Raw genomic sequence first — 14,813 nt, 5'->3', positions numbered from 1 at the left:
TATACATATTATATAGTATATATTATATATTATTATACTATATATTATTATATATTATATATAATTATATACATAATAATTTATACATAATTATATATAATTATTATATACATAATCAGTGAATACATGATCAGTGAATATATGAGATATATTTGTCTATATACATTTGTTAGACAAAATATATATGTGTCTATATATATTTGTTAGAGAAAATATATGTGTCTATATATAGACAAAATATATATGTGGAGAAAAAAATTAGTGCACCACAAGAAAGTAATGAAAATAATAATGAATTAACTTTTTCCGAGAGAGAAATGGTTAAGAATATAAAATATTCTTCTCTCTTGGATTCCTATTAAAAATAAAATTTTCAAAATTTTTAAAAGAATATGAAGTAAACATTCATTTAAAAGTATTTCACTTATGTTTCAATTCCATATTGGAGCCAACTAAAGAGGAAAGATTAACAGAGACGGAGGACAGAAAAATTAATTCTAAGAGAAAGAAAGAGAAGGAGAACAAAAACCGAATAATAACAATCCTAGTAACAACAACAAGTAAGGGGAACAGAAATAAAGTCAAGGAAGAGAAAAAGAAGAGGAAAAAGGGAAAAAAACTTAAAATACTCTAAAGTGAGTGTTGGAATAGATGGCACTGAGTTATTCCAAACCTCTGGTTCATTTGATTTGTGATTCATTCAATTTGTTCTTCAAGAAGGAACCAAATTCTCAGTGTTTAAAACAATCTTTTCAATATAAAGTGAAGCCTTAGAATCTTGTAAGAACTAGAAGTAAGAATTTTACCGACCAGGAGCAGTGACTCATGCCTGTAATCTCAGCACTATGGGAAGCTGAGACAAGAGGATCACTTCAGCCCAAGAGTTTGAGACGAGCCTGGGCAGCAGAGCAAGAGCCCATCTCTATAAGAAGTGAAAGAATTAGCTGACTATGGTGGCTGGCACCTGTAGTCCCAGCTACTCAGCAGGGTAAGGCAGAAAGATCGTTTGAGCCAAGGAATTTGAGGCTGCAGTGAGCCGTGATCGCATTACTCTCTACCTTCCAGCCTGGGTAACAGAGCAAGGCCCTGTCTCTAAAAAAAAAATTTTTTTTTTAAATTACCAGCAAGGAAATAAGCCCAAAGAAACTGTGATTTCTTCACAAGAATATTTGGACTCAGAGCTAAGAGAAAAAAAAGAGGAGAACAACAACAAAAAAAGGAATCGAGGTCCCATTATCACCTTTTTCCTGTTTGCCCCACCACTTACCTTTCTACAGTATGATCTGTTTACTTGCTTTTATTTTAAACCTTCATTAATTGTGTCTTATTTTTAAATATAGCTTTATTTTTTAATGGAATTATAAGTTACACAACTGCAAGGTTCTACCTAATGTTTTAATATTTTGCTATTAAGACCTGGTGGAATGGCTTGCCAGCTAGAACCAAGAGGTTTGTGTGACATTCAAATACTGCCTTATTGTTGTTTCCTTATGGAATTAGGACTCCCTTTTTCCAGTGTATTTTAATTCATTACTCTTCTATCATGCACATTTGTATTAAAGCAAATGTAGTGTTTTGGCTTAATTTGGATGATAGCTTTGGGAAGGACCCAAACCAAACACTTCCAAGGCAAGGAAAGGGAGGGAGATAAATGGAGATTTATCAAGAATTCGCTACATGCCAGATACTTTTTATTCATGATATCATTTAATCCTCATGCTCCCCTATGAGATAGTCACATCTAAAACTAGTTCAAAGATTAAGAAGTAGAGGCTCATAGAACAGCTTGAGTTTGCACAAGGCCACGCAGTTTATCCACGTAAGAAGCAGGATTTGAACTCAATTCTAGATGGGTCACCTCCTACCATCTGTTTTTTCACAGCTATGAAAGAGCAAGAGTAAACCCATGGTTGTTCCACCAACCCCATCTCTCTCCTCTGCTAGAATTGCATGCCTAGGAAGTTGCTCCATAAGCATCTGTTTAATCCAAAGGACTTTTCAGATTTTCTCCTCTGAATAAGATGCCCCATCAGAGGAAAAATACATTATTGTAATTTGGCTGGAACATCTCCTAATATTCCAAAAGACACCAGGACAGAGTTGGACTAAGCCTGAACTTTATACTGGAAAAGGCTTGCTCAATTTCCCCTCTGTCAGTATCTGCTGTTTAGCATTTTGTGTTTTTTGTTTGTTTTTTTTTTTTTTTTTTTTTTGTGACAGAGTCTTACTCTGTCACCCAGGCTGGAATGCAGCAGCCAGATCTCGGCTCTCTGTAACCTCTGCCTCCCAGGTTCAAGCAGTTATCCTGCCTCAGTCTCCCCATTAACTGGGATTACAAGTGCATGCCACCACGCAGGCTAATTTTTTCTGTTTTTAGTAGAGACGGGGTTTTGTCATGTTGGCCAGGCTGATCTTGAACTCCTGACCTCAAGTGATCCACCCGCCTCAGCCTCCCAGAGTGCTGGGATTACAGGTGTGAGCCACCACGCCCGACCTGTTTAACATTTTGTGCATCAATTAACTTCCTGAGCCTTTTTCCTCAACTAAAAAAATGATATATACCTTGAACCCAGGAGTCTGAGACAAGGCTGGGTAACATAGCAATACCTCATCTCTAAAAAAAAAAAAAATGGATACAATCTTAAGATGGACAAGGTTTAGAATCACACACATAAAGTATCTGGCATATTGTGATATTTCAAAAAAATGAAGCCACTACCAGCAAATAAGATGAAAGTAAGTAGAGGACTTCACGACCTGCTGGCTAGAGATGGCTCAGGACAGTTTAGACACATTTATGGGGGTGTTGAGGTGCAGGGGCATGAAAGGTTTGACAGCTGTCACGTGCTGTAGAAATTTGAAAAGAAAAGGTAGTATCTGTTACGGGTTGAATTTTGTCCCCCCAGAATTCATATGTTGAAGTCCTTACCCACCGTACCTCAAGATGTAATCTTATTTTGAAACAGTGTCATTACCAGTATAATTAGTTAAGGTGAGGTCACACTGGAGTATGGTGGGCCCCTAATCCAATAGGACTGTGTTGTTACAAAAAGGGGAATTTTGGACACAGGTATGCATGCATATGAAGAATGGAGTTACACCATCACAAGCCAAGGAACTACCAAAAGGTAGAAGAAAGGCTTGGAATACATCCTTCCCCGGTACCTTCAAAAGGAACATGGCCTGGCTGATGCCTTGACCTCAGACTTTTAACCTCCAAAAGTGTGAGGCAATAAATTTCCATTATTTAAGCCACATGGTTTGCAGTACTTTGTTAGGACAGCCCTAACAAACTAATTCAGTATCTAAAAGGAATGTTTAGGATGTGCAACGAGTCGTTTAACATGTCAAAGCTCTTTAGGGTCAGTTACATGATTCTACTGGATGTAACAATATGCTGAGTTAGAGTCTGGGGGAGAAACTTAATAGAGGTTACCTAGGAAATAGATGCTGCACAAGCAGAGTAACCATTTGTTGTGGGGGTTTTGTTTTGTTTGTTTGTTTGTTTTAGAGACAGTGTTTCACTATATTGGCCAGGCTGGTCTTGAACTCCTGGATTCAACCAATCCTCCTGCCTCAGCCTCCCAAGTAGCTGGAATTACAGGCACACACCACCATGTTGTGTTTTTAAAGAGGGTGGGCTGGGCATGGTGGTTCATGCCTGTAATCCCAGCACTTTGGGAGGCCGAGGCGGGCAGATCACCTGATGTTGGAGTTCGAGACCAGCCTGACCAACATGGAGAAACCCCATCTCTACTAAAAATACAAATAATTAGCCGGGCATGGTGGTGCATGCCTGTAATTTCAGCTACTCAGGAGGCTAAGGCAGGAGAATCGCTTGAACTCGGGAGGCGGAGGTTGTGGTGAGCCGAGGTCACGTCATTGCACTCCAGCCTGGGCAACAAAAGCAAGACTCTGTCTCACAAAATAAATAAATAAATAAATAAATAAATAAATAAATAAATAAATAAATAAATAAATAAATAAGAGGGTAGAATACAAAAGAAAAAATCCTTGGTAGAAAAATGTGCTTGTGGTTTTGCCAGATGGAATGTAAGGTATAATTGAGAGGAACAGAGGTAAAATCTCTCTGTTCCATAGAGAAGGACTAAGGACAAATCACAAAGAAAAGATATGATGGGGTTCAAGCACAAAACTATTAGAGTGAAGCAAAGACAGTTCGGAATTATCCCTAAAGTATCCAGGTCTCTTCCGATACCCCATATACACTTCAGAAGCCATTTAGTGAGTGCCAGACACCTCATTTAATCTTCCTGAAGATTTGTAAGAGGAGGAACCATTATTTTTATTTTAGAAACAAGGGAGTTTCAGACTGTCATGCAAACACCTTTAGGTTGAAAGGGTGGGATCAGCAGAATCCAGAGATCCTGACTTTTAGTCCTGAGTTTACACTATAACTTTATAGCTGCCCAGAATCCATGCAGAGCAACAGGATGATTCAGCAAGGTGGGTGCAGAAAAGTCACACTTTTGAGATCTGTCTCTCCCTGCCATCACTTTTGAGGAGTGCAAAATAACATAATCTCTTTGATTAGAACAATTCCTGAGAACTAGAGGGCAGACACAGACAAGTATTGCCCAAGAGGAGCAAGAACAGTCTCTTTCTCATTACATCATCTTCCCTGAAGACACTGGTGATTGAGATACAGAAAGTATGAGATCATTTATTATCTACCTCTGTTGTACAGTTATTTCAACTTTGACTTTCTTGGGCTGCCAGTGTTCCAGATAAGGGTTTTGTAACATCAGGATTGAGAAAGATTTTAGCTATTTCACATCCTCCCAAGATAGTAGGAAGTTGTCTGCACATATTTTTTTTTTCTCAAGGCTTCTCTGTACTCAGCCATTATTTAATTAAACACCAGCCATATGCTGAGATCTGCTGGTTCTCTGCTTGACGCATTGCCAGCCTGGTGGCCTCAACTGCAATTTGAAGTTGACAGGCATACAATACAGAGCTCAGGAGACACTAGGAAGAAAAGGACTTGGCTTGGAGGAATCAGAAGACCCAGGGAGTGTGTGCCGCTCCAAGGGAGGGTTTGCCCAAGAGTGGCTCAGTGGAAACGTGGCAGTGGAATTTGGAATCTGGATCGTTTGTCAGAATTGATAAAGACATTCTTATATGGAAATGTATCTGTGAAAAGCTGTTTGCCATTGGGGGAGGGAGAAAAATGATTATAGAATTTTGGAGACAAAAAGGTATATGCAGCAGTCATTATACACACAATCACGAGGAAAACAAGAAGATCCAGGGGCCAAAGGGGAATAATTGATTTCTTAAATGGCAGCAAGACTGGATCTGACAACTCTCACCATCAAGAATAATTCTCTGTATTTAACCTACATCTCTTCTGCTCTTAGACTTTATATTATTGGTCTTTTTCAAAAACAAAAATTTGAGACAGGGTCTTGCTCTTACAGCCCAGGCTGGAAAGCAGTGGTACAATCACAATTCACAGCAGCCTTGAACTTCTGGGGTCAAGTGACCCTCCCCAGTAGCTGGGACTACTTGGGTGCTTGCCACCACCCTCTCATAATTTCCTTTGTAAAAAAAAAAAAAAAAAATTATAGAGATGGGGTTCTCACTGTGTTGCCCAGGCTGGTCTCAAACTCCTGTCCTCAACCGATCCTTACCTAGGCCACCCAAAGTGCTGGGATTACAGGCATGAGCCACCACACCCAGTCCATTATTGGTTTTATAAATAAGCACTGTTTATACAGAGATTTGTATAAGTCATGAAAGAATCCAATCAGATTAGATCACAAAGTGCAATAAGTTATGGTTATAGCAGTGGTTCAAATCCGTGGGTTTGTAGCATGCTGGTGAATCACCATCAGCCGACAGGTGTGTTGTAAATAGTTTGTTTCTAATAATAAATTACCCAAGTTTGTGAATGATTTACCTATTATTATACAGAGGGTGAGTTGAAGGTCATTTCCATCATAATGTTATTCTCAGTTCTGTGTACTCCAATTTTGTTGCTTGCATAGCAGATACAGGTGGAGGTCCAGTTAACGTGCAAAGAACTGGATATACATACCTACAGACCACTCATCTATTTGACAAATATTTGTAAAGCACTTAGTTTGTGCAGACACTATGCCTGGCCTGAAGGATACAATCAATGCACACAACAGACATGAGTTCTGTCTTTGTAAAGCTTAGCAAGTGGCAAAAAAAGACTATACCAAGCACTGTGCATACATTGCCTGAATTTTCACTGTAACCCTGAGAGGTAATGTCATCTTCCCAACTTTCTGTATTTTAGGCAACTGGAACTCTGAAGCTCATTCTCTAAACCAGTGGCTTCCGAATGCCTTTGATCATGCATTCCTGTCAGTGAAGATAATTTTAGTACTCGTGTGTGTGTGTATGCATGTGTGTATGTGTTCGAACAAAATATACGAAAGTATACATTTGTATATACTTATCTATACTTATATTTGTATATACTTATAAGATAATTTTAGTACTCGTGTGTGTGTGTGTGTACGTGTGTGTTCAAACAAAATATACAAAAGTATACATTTGACAAAAGTATACATTTGTATATAATTACATATTACATATACACATATGCATATTATTATAAATTATATGTACATTATTTGAATCTTCTTGTACCCCTCACTTTGAAGACCGGCTCTGCACCACTCCACCATATCACCTTGGAGTTTGTCTATGTGTAATGGGAATAATCCACCTCCAATCTTCCCCCATCTAACCCCAGGTTTTGGTCTAGATGGGTAGGGATGGGAACTTTGCCAAGAACTTGATCCAGCAAGTTTTTTCAAAAATTAAAAAACAGTACATTTCAAATTTGGTTTTTGTATTGCTAAGGATTCTGTGCAGAATTCCTTGGTGAGTTTTTTAATACACAAAGGAAAGTTCTTCTGTTAGTTTGTAAATCCTAGTCATTTCCCCTGTGTTCTTTTTCCTGGCTGGATCTTAAGCACCTCAAAAAAAAAGGAGTGCGTGTCTCGTACATCTATTTCACCTCCCCGCGGCACCCAATAAACAACTGAACATGTCAGAAATTCTCCATCCTTTGGAGATGACTTTGTTTCTCTTGGGAAAAAGGAGAGAGGATTTTCACCTCCATTGTAGCATAAGAATACTATCCTATGGAAACAAACTGTTCCTAGCCACAGGAGAGAATAAGCTGGGCTGTTTCGATGTCCACAGGCATAGAGGGCTGGGAAAGCGCAGCAGGTAGTCTTGTGATGAATGAGGCCATGGAGAGAAAGCCAGGATTCACACTTAATTCCACAAGCACAGGGAAGGTGAGGGTTGAGAAAGTGAATCAACAGATTAGTCTTTCTGTCTCTCACCCACTTTGGCGCCAAATTACCCAAGCTGCTGCTGCTTCTTTTTTTTTTTTTTTTTTTTTTTTTTTGAGAGAAAGAGAGAGCTCTGCTGCCCAGGCTGGAGTGCAGTGGCGCGACCTCGGGTCACTGGAGCCTTGACCTCCCAGGCTCAAGGGATCCTCCCACCTCAGCCTCCTAAGTAGCTGGGACTACAGGTGGCTAATTTTTGTATTTTTTGTAGAGACGGGGTTTCACCATGTTGCCCAGGCTGGCCTCAAACTCCTGGACTCAAGCAATCTTCCTGCCTTGGCTTCCCAAAGTGCTAGGACTACAGGCTTGAGCCACCATGTCCAGCCCAAACTTCTTCTCCTCAGTGGAGGTGCCTTTACTGAACTACCAGGAAAATAGCTGCAACCCTTGACGTGATATTACCAACAACTCTGCATCAGTTGAGCCTGTGCTTGGTTCTCATCCATATTCCTGATTCTACAGACTACACCTCGGAGCAGCAGCCTGGGGTTATGGGGTTCTAATTCTTAGCCCAGCCACTAACTTCCTAGGAGGCACTAGCTTCACTTACTCACCTACACAAAAGGAGGAGTGGAATTAATTAACAACCTGCCAAGGACCTTTTGGCTATGGCATGTTTCACCCTGCCTCTTTCTTTGTTTCTGATCTTTCCTCTCATTTCCAACCTGACCTCCCTGAATGAGGAAACTAGTGACAGGAGGATTTGTCCTGAAAACCTGCCCATGGCTACAGCATTGTTATTGATCAGGGAGCTGCAGTAGGAAGCTTAACGGGGAGGTGAGGCCTTTCCTTTCACAGGACGCACACACACACCCCATTTGCTAACATGTTTTCCATCTGACATTTCAAGTAACTGTCCCCGCGTTGGTGCTTCTACAAGTCAAGGTCTGTTCTGCACTCTTTAGAAAAAACGTAAACCGTGACAAATGTTCTCGGTACAGGCATATGGTGATGCATTGACTTCCTAGTTGCTGGCATGTATTAACAAACTTATTGTCCCTAAATGTAAAAAATAATGAATTTGCCACCGTGCATGGAACTTTAACGATGTGAAACATATTAGATGTATTGGATCTTCAGGGACCATCCTTAATTTTTAGTAGAACATTGCCTTTTATTTCCTTAATTTTAAGTGAATTTCAATTGCATTGCCCCTAAAACCTTTTTATAAGATGTTCGCAGTACTTAGGAATTAATGTGTGTGTGTTTTTCTTTTTTTTTTTTTTAAGTGGGTGTATTTGTTAGAAATTGTGCTCAGCTATGACTAACAGCTACAGTGGTTGAAATATCAAGGGGAGGCCAGGCACAGTGGCTCATGCCTGTAATCCCAGCACTTTGGGAGGCTGAGGAGGGCAGATCACGAGAAAGAACGTATGAGGTCAAGAGATCGCGACCATCCTGGCCAACATGGTGAAACCTCGTCTCTACTAAAATATCATAAAAAATTAGCCAGCCTTGGTGGCGCGCACCTGTAGTCCCAGCTACTCAGGAGGCTGAAGCAGGGGAATTGCTTGAACCTGGTAGGCAGAGGTTGCAGTGAGCTGAGGTCGCGCCATTGCAATCCAGCCTGGTGACAGAATAAGACTCTGTCTCAAAAAAAAAAAAAAAAGAAAGAAAGAAAAGAAAAAAGAAATATCAATATCAAGAGGAGTTTGCTCTCTTTCTTTTTATTTATTTATTTTTTTTTTGAGACGGTGTCTCACTCTGTTGCCCAGGCTGGAGTGCAGTGGCACCATCTCAGCTCACTGCCAGCTCTGCCTCCCAGGTTCACGCCATTCTCCTGCCTCAGCCTCCCAAGTAGCTGTGACTACAGGTGCCTGCCACTACGCCCGGCTATTTTTTTGTGTTTTTAGTAGAGATGAGGTTTCACTGTGTTAACCAGGATGGTCTTGATCTGCTGACCTCGTGATTCCCCCGCCTTGGCCTCCCAAAGTGCTGAGAATACAGGTGTGAGCCACCTGCGCCCCACCGAGTTTGCTCTCTTTCTTTCACTCTGATGTTGAAGAAAAGTGGCTGAGCCAGATGCAGTGGCTCCAACATGCCCCTAATATTGCAGGCACCTTTATTTCTGTTCTATCAGCTTTACTTCATCTTTAAGGTTGTCTTCTCATTAAAGGCTGGCCACTGCAGTTCCAAACTTCACGTCTGAGTTCGAGGCCAGGAGGGGACAAAGAGGGCATAGGCAAACAGGCACAAGCCCATTTAGTTAGCTGAGAAGCCCACCCAGCAATGTATGCTTATATTTCATTAGCTAGAACTTAATTAAATGTCTACTTCTATCTACAAGGAAGACTGGAAGGTATAGATTTTTGTTAGTTACACTGACATTTCCAACAAAATCAGGGTTCCAGTATAAAGCAAGACGGGGAGAAAGAATTTGGAGCAGCAGCTGCCCTAGTGGGGTTGTTTCTCTTTCTAAAATTAATACACATTTGTTAAGGCAAACTTGAAAAATGGAGCGAAGGAAAAGAGAAGATAATGATGATGTTAACTCCTCAGAGTGATCTCTAGTAGCATTTAGTGTAATTATTTTCTTTTTTTATTAATGTTTGAAGATTTTTTTTCTGACTGCACTTTTTTTTTTGTTTTGTTTTTTTTGATGAGGGGACAGAGTCTTGCTCTTTCACCTAGTCTAAAGTGCAATGGTGTAATCATGGCTCACTGCAGCCTCAACCTCCCAGGCTCAAGTAATCCTCCCACTTCGGTCTCCTGAGTAGCTGAAACTACAGCACCACCACATCAGGCTAATTTTTTGTAGAGATAGGGTCTTACTATGTTGCCCGGGCTGGTCTTAAACTCCTGGGCTCAAGAGATCCTCCTGTCTCAGCCTCCCAAAGTGCTGAGATTACAGGTGGGAGCCACAGCACCAAGCCTGATTGTATTTTTCTGATTCTAAAAGTAATGCCTATTCACTTGGGAAACTTTGAGAAAATACAGCAAACTGTAGAGAAAAAAAAAATAGAAATCACCCATAATCCCATTACCCACATTATACTATACCACTTTGTTGTATTTTCTGCTGTTCTAAGTATATATTTTACATACTTATGATCATAGTGTATGTACAAGTTGACACCTTTTTCTCACTTTCTAAATAAAATAAGTAAATTTACACGTGACCCTACTTCGAGTATTCCTGGGTCCTCATAACAGAGCATTTCGAATCTCAGTTGCAAATCTGTTTGGAAAGTGCTTGAAGTAGGAAAGAACAAATAGCATGGACTGATTTTCCCCTGCACTGTTTCTGGGAGACCATACGGCAGATTTGGCTCACTTCTCACTCTCACTCTGAGACCATATCATATGCTCTCCTTTCTTTATTTTTCTATCTCAAAAAATGTCAAGTGTACAAACCAAGAGTTAAAATTATTCTTTAGAGAACATGAGCTGTCAGGCCCATTCTTACCGTATGGCTCACAAAAGTGGGTTTTGCTCTGGCTTATAAATTCATGAGATGTCAAAGCTAGAAAAAGCCCCCATGGCTGTCAGTCCAAACCACTAATGCAACAGTGAAAAGAAACAGACAGGAAAAGCACCCTGCTCAGGATACCACCTGGCAGAATCAGTGCCAGAACCTAGGACCCCAAGTGCCTTTCTAGTGATTTTCCACCCTACTTTAGATGCTTTTGATGATGCAACTAACTGGTAAACTTCAAAGGTGTTATGACTCCCACAGAAATACTCATCGATGGCCAGGCGCGGTGGCTCACGCCTGTAATCCCAGCACTTTGGGAGGTTGAGGCAGGCAAATTACGAGGTCAGGAGATCAAGACCATCCAGGCTAACATGGTGAAATGTGAAACCCTGTCTCTACAAAAAATACAAAAAAAAAAAAAAATTAGCCAGGCGCAGTGGCAGGTGCCTGTAGTCCCAGCTACTTGGGAGGCTGAGGCAGGAGAACGGCATGAACCCAGGAGGTGGAGGCTGCAGTGAGCCGAGATTGCGCCACTGCACTCCAGCCTGGGCGACAGAGAGAGGCGCTGTAAAAAAAAAAAAAAAAAACAAAAAAACTCAGCAATGAGATTCCCCAAGATCCCCTAATCCAGCTGCAGCCAATGGCTAATGGTACCAACTAAAACCTAGAGATTTATAACATCCAAGGTAGGTTGTCTCCACCTGGCAGTTCCATTTAATACACTTGGGTTTTTGGTGAAAACATACACTCTAGAGAAAATAACTTTTTCCATTCAGTGTTCTCTTACTATGAGCTCAGATTTTTGATAAGAGCCATAGGATTATGCTATAGATGTGCAAAATTTACAGCCTAGTTGGGAAGATGAGGGAGACACATGAACCAATATGGTATATTCATACAGTGGAATGCCGTGCACCTGCAAATGAGGTAATCTGCATGAACTGCCATGGGAAGATGGCCATGACATATTGTTAGAAGAAAAATCCAGGTTGCAGAGGAGCGTGATGGTCTATGTAGTATGATCTCTTTTGTAGTTTAAAAGAAAAAGAGTACATTCACACACTTATATGTTTTTATATGCATAGAAAACATTCAGACAAATACAAAACTTTTAAAAGTGACTACTTCACAGATAATGCGGTTTGAAAATGGAGAAATTACTTCCTTTTTTCTTACACATTTCTCTTTTCCTTTTTTTTTTTTTGGAGACAGGGTTTTGCTGTATCCAGGCAGGAGTGCAGTGGAGTGATCTCGGCTCACTGCAACCTCCACCTCCCAGGTTCAAGCGATCCTCCTGCCTCAGCCTCCCGAGTAGCTGGAATTACAGGCATGCACCACCATGCTTAGCTAATTTTTGTATTTTTAGTAGAGACAGGGTTTCACTACATTGGCCAGGCTTGTCTTGAACTCCTGACCTCAGGTGATTCGCCTGCCTTGGACTCCCAAAGCGCTCGGATTACAGGCATGAGTCACTGTGCCCGGCTTTACACTTCTGTTTTCTAAATATAATTATGTACTGCAGTTTACCCATTATACATGTTGAATAACCACGGTATCTACCACAGAGTTGTGATGATTAAACGAATTGTTCTGAATAAAATGCTTGGCTATTTGCCAGACCCATACTAAGTGCTCATTAAATATTAGCAATGATGATGATGATGATGATGATGGAAAATGAGTACTCTTATACTGCTACCGGGTGTATGCATTCATACAAGTTATAGGGGCATTTGATCAGATATATATATTTGATCAACTTTTAAAAGCCTTTAAAATTTTAAGACATTTGACCCAGCAGGTCCACTTGCAAAAATTTCCTCTATGGAAAAAGTTGAGTAAGTGTATAAGAAGTGTATACAAAGATGAATAAGGAAAAAAACATTGGCGACAAGCTAAATGTTCAAAAATGAAAATAGTTTAGTAACATATGGTGCATCTTTACAATGGAATAGTATGTACTCGTTGTAGCAACAAATATACTGATATTGTAATAGGCTAATAATCATATAATAGTAAATGAGAAAAGCAAACTTCTTAACAGCATATACAATATGATCCCATGACAGTACAAAAAGTATAACGTACATATGTATGTCTAGAAGCACATGTCCTAAAATTGCATGCACAGTATTAAACCCTGGGAAATTGTAAAAATTTTCTTCTTTATGCTTGGGTATAATTTCCAATTTTTCTACAATGAATCTCTATTAGTTGTGTAAGTGTTTGAAAGAAAGGCAAAGGGACTTAGGGAGAGCATTTCATAATGCAGCCTCCATGCTAACAGACTGCAATCAGGATGCCTCTGCCTGGAGCCAGAGCAGATGCAAGTGCTTCCAGCCTACAGGGATCAAGTGGGCACATTTTTCCAGTCTCTACTGCAGAATCAGCAGACGTGGGACTACTGTCCTGGCATGACTCAGGAGACTGACTTTGGGATGTTGGCTGAAGGCCAGAAAAGTAAATAGTAAGGAAAACTGGGCCATGTCATTGCCATCAGCCAACCTAAAAAAGGTTTAATTTTCCAAGAATTGAAGGTTCAATTTCCAAGGATCAAGGGGAGACAAAGACAGCTACTCACCTCACCTCTTACTGGGGTTTTCAGAAGTTTCCAGCAGCTTCCCATCAGACTCAGCTAGCAGCCTTGTTTGAGGCTGGTCTAGAATCCCCATTCTACGTAGGCTCCTTTTAGCCATTTGCCACGGAACAGCAAAGGCTGTCAGCACTCCTCCAAGTAGTCAGCTGCAAGGGGTCTCAGCCTTGCATCTCCTAATTTCTCAAGGAAGAAAGGAACTGGAATTGTACTGAAGCCACTCTCTCCTTTCTGTGATTTTTTCTAGGCTCCTCAAGGGTGATACTGCTGGAGGGAAGAGAAGGAAAAGCCCCAAGTGAGCTGAACTTCCCATTTACTCTCAAGGACTGACCCAGGCATCCCTCAGTTCCTACAAAGGCCCCCACCCATATATTCAAGCTTCATGTGTTGCTATCCTCCCCCATCTCACTCTGTTCTGGTGTTTCTGGAGTATTCTGTTTCTTACATAAACCCTCCCCTTTTTTAGCCTCTGGAATTTTTGCTGGCAACTTCAGAGATCAGCCGATGTGCCTCCTTCTCAGTGCAGTCTTTCCTGATCCCTTGCCTTCCCTGCCACCCTGGATTAGGAAACCCTGTTCTGTGACCCCATAGAACCCTGTCCTAAACTCCATAGGGGACACTTTTTTATTTGTTTTTTATTATACTCTAAGTTCTAGGGTACATGTGCACAACGTGCAGGTTTATTACATAGGTATACGTGTGACATGTTGGTTTGCTGCACCCATTAATTCATCATTTACATTAGGTATTTCTCCTAATGCTATCCCTCCCCCCTCCCCCCACCCTGTGACAGGCCCCAGGGTGTGATGTTCCCCGCCCTGTGTCCAAGAGTTCTCATTGTTCAATTCCCACCTATGAGTGAGAACATGCGGTGTTTGGTTTTCTGTTCCATAGGAACACTTTCCACTATGTTAGAATCACTTGTTCCTGGTCTCTCTTCCCAACTCTAGTGTAAGCAACTCGCAGCCAGAGGCCATGCCTTATTCTCCTTTGTATTCTCAGTGCCCAGCATGTGGTCTGTGCTCAACACACATTTGTCAAATAATTAAATGAATGAGTTCATTCATCCATCAATTGATCTTTAAATTGGTTGCAAATTATCTTCTTTTTAGCAAAATGCAAACAATCCTGCGAATTTTCAGGCAGCTGATATTAGTTATTCTCATTTTAGTGTGAATTCATTTGTCTGATTCCATTGCTTTCCTTTCATGTTAAAGTAAGGAATAGGGAATTGAAATTTGACTTGGAGATGAAATTCTTAGAATGGAGAAGAGTAGTTCACTTTGGATGGAATATAGGGTAGGGTATGATGCAGGCTTATGGGTAGTGAAACACCAGCCCTGTTTCTAAAAGTGCGACAAGTTACATCAAAATCACCTGAGTGTTTATTAAAAATGCAACATCCAAGGCCCCAACCCAGACCCACACTACCTAGAATCTAGTGAAA

General features: G+C 40.7%; 1 protein-coding gene and 1 long non-coding RNA gene across 3 annotated transcripts in view; one reads left to right on the top strand and one right to left on the bottom strand.

Moving 5' to 3' along the window:
- SMIM36 (small integral membrane protein 36) overlaps positions 1-13,731 on the top strand; it is a 16,741-nt gene extending 3,010 nt beyond the window's left edge. Inside the window, exon 2 of one of the 2 annotated variants that reach the window (XM_058445400.1) lies at positions 13,614-13,731. The gene's annotated coding sequence lies outside the window, so the exon portion shown is untranslated. The remainder of the gene's footprint in view (positions 1-13,613) is intronic. The other variant, XM_058445399.1, reaches the window with a different exon arrangement.
- Positions 1-14,813, bottom strand: part of LOC116474376 (uncharacterized) — a 30,111-nt gene that overhangs the window by 913 nt on the left and 14,385 nt on the right. The window contains exon 4 of the long non-coding RNA XR_004249664.3: positions 13,355-13,633. This is a non-coding gene — a long non-coding RNA (uncharacterized LOC116474376). The remainder of the gene's footprint in view (positions 1-13,354; positions 13,634-14,813) is intronic.

Source organism: Hylobates moloch, unplaced genomic scaffold (genome assembly GCF_009828535.3).
Source record: "Hylobates moloch isolate HMO894 unplaced genomic scaffold, HMol_V3 SCAFFOLD_10, whole genome shotgun sequence".
Lineage (NCBI taxonomy): Eukaryota > Metazoa > Chordata > Mammalia > Primates > Hylobatidae > Hylobates > Hylobates moloch.
The sequence above is the reverse complement of the archived record's forward strand: the minus strand, read 5'-3'. Positions and strand labels throughout refer to the sequence as shown.